The sequence below is a fragment of the Clytia hemisphaerica genome, unplaced genomic scaffold (assembly GCF_902728285.1).
Source record: "Clytia hemisphaerica strain Z4C2 unplaced genomic scaffold, Clytia hemisphaerica genome assembly, whole genome shotgun sequence".
NCBI lineage: Eukaryota > Metazoa > Cnidaria > Hydrozoa > Leptothecata > Clytiidae > Clytia > Clytia hemisphaerica.
This window is the reverse complement of record NW_027103905.1, coordinates 163,469-165,583: the sequence shown is the minus strand read 5'-3', so window position 1 is coordinate 165,583 and position 2,115 is coordinate 163,469. Positions and strand designations below refer to the sequence as shown.

At 37.8% G+C, this 2,115-nt stretch overlaps 1 long non-coding RNA gene across 1 annotated transcript; it reads left to right on the top strand.

The window, feature by feature from the left end:
- The first annotated feature begins 943 nt into the window (after positions 1–943).
- On the top strand, positions 944–1,747 carry LOC136808977 (uncharacterized). Its single transcript, XR_010846935.1, has 3 exons — positions 944–1,029; positions 1,316–1,425; positions 1,574–1,747. It is a non-coding gene; the product is annotated as an uncharacterized lncRNA (long non-coding RNA).
- The last annotated feature ends 368 nt before the right edge of the window (positions 1,748–2,115 follow it).

Genomic DNA, 2,115 nt, shown 5'->3' with positions numbered 1-2,115 from the left:
TGTATTTGTCCGGTGGCAAAAAGTATCCTTTCGCTACAACGGACGCAATAAGTCCGGTGTCAGTCCGGTGTTGCATACAGGGAATTTTGGACGCCGGACATTTTATGAAACAAAAAATTAAGAAACACCGGACGCACCGGACTGGTTATGTGTTTTGATTGTCCGGTGGAAAAAATCCTTCTCCGACACGGGACATCCGACTTCCTTTAGTCCGGTGTAGAGATTGTCCGGTGGTAAAAAAAATTCTCATCTTACACACGGCTGTTTCAGTAAGCCAAAAATCGAACGTCTGGAATCGAACCAACACAAAAATTGACGAAAATTTACCTTACTCATTGATCTGTAGGTCTAGCTCTGAAGATCATTTTAAAATTCTGTAAAAAGCCTCTTGAAGCCGAAAGATAGTTCTTTCCGAATCATTTTACTTTGTTTTGATTCGATCACGCAATCTCAAGTTATAAGATTTCAAAGGTCTGCGAAATCGTAACATCCGGTCAACTTTGAAACCTTGTCGCAAAACGGCTTTTCAACTTAAGACCCTGAAATTTTCACCAGTCCCTCGCAAAATATAAGGTCGTTACACAGACTATAGTTTACGGGCCCGGGCCTGCCCAGTTTAGCCTGGACTACGAAAACTCGTGTTTAATGCCCTGTGGAAGCTTATGAAGACCTTTGACTATCGGTAAACGTACATGAATCGAAAGCTGAATCCTTTTTCTTTCAGAAAAAATTTACTTCAAAGGATATAAAGGCAGCGCCATTACGCGACAAGCCATAGAAGAGACATAGGTTCACACAAAATTTTCCTCGCCTCGAGAAAAATTTCGTACGGCTTTTTTCATGTTTTGGTCACGTGATCGACGCCTTCCATTTCTCGAAAAACAAGCCAATCAGAGTTGACGATTTTCCCGCGGCACATTTTGATGGCCGATTTCAGCGTAACGGTGGCAACATGGTAGCCAAAGAAGCGATAATTTCATTCAACTTGCTATTTTGGTGGTGGATGGAGGTTTTGTCAAACTTTTTCAAGTTAAGTGAATCGATCTAATCTTTAAACTTCAAAAAGCTTTTTAGCAATTTGATTGGCTTGTTTTTAATGTTTCTCTTGGATAGAACCAGGGGTTGAGTGACTTCAAATCTCTAAGATAGCCCTTCAAACAATCTTACTTCTTCCCAAATATTTTCTAGAATTTCTGTTGCATAATCACCTCATCAGCCTCTAATATTCTGACTTGTGGTAATAGATACTAGATTAGAATTTCATAGCTAGATTTTGTTTTCCTTCAATATCTTTTCTTTCTTCTGTTTTCTTCAGGTCTTTGATCTGGGGGATGGAGGGTTCAACAACCAACAACTGACGACCGAGAAAGCTAAGTTCGACCAAAAAAGTTACACGAAATGAAAGACTTGACCCTGGATTTTAAGGTAGGACTTATTTGAAATATTTTTAAGCGAATTAAGGTACTATTAGTTCTTTTCAAGGCTGAGGGAAATGGTGATTGGGTATGAACTGATGAAAATAGACATAGTTTTTTTGTTGTTTTTTATTTAAAATTTTTTCTTCATTTTGTAGGACGACTTGTGCGGTCCTGCAGCAACATGTAAATTTATGGCTGGATAGTTGGACTCCTTGACTAATACTGCTCAGCTGCTTGCTGATTTCTCCATATCCAAGTTTAGAAGATGGAAATATACCTGTTGTCATGCTGGAATCGTATCAAGAAGACAGAGGCAGGAGAACCTCAGAGGCAGAAAAAGCGAGAAAGAATTTTTCTGCTTAGTTCTGTTACTTAAAATTATCCATATTTTCTAAATAAATCAAGAAGAAATCATTTATTACATTAATACATACAGTTGTCTGTCAAATTACTTTCATGAGAGACTGATTTGGAACTAGTTGGAACACATTATTTAGTGAAATTCTCCTCTTAAAAATCATTAAATTCCCGGAAATTTATCCCAAGTCCCAAATTTGAATTTCTAAGGTAAAAACTGAGCTTTATTCAAAGTTTCCTGATGTTATATGGGTATTGATCATTCCCAGGCATGTCCTCTATCCTTCCAATGGAGTTATAAAAGCAAATAATGGCCTAAAGTCCTAATTATAAGCCTATA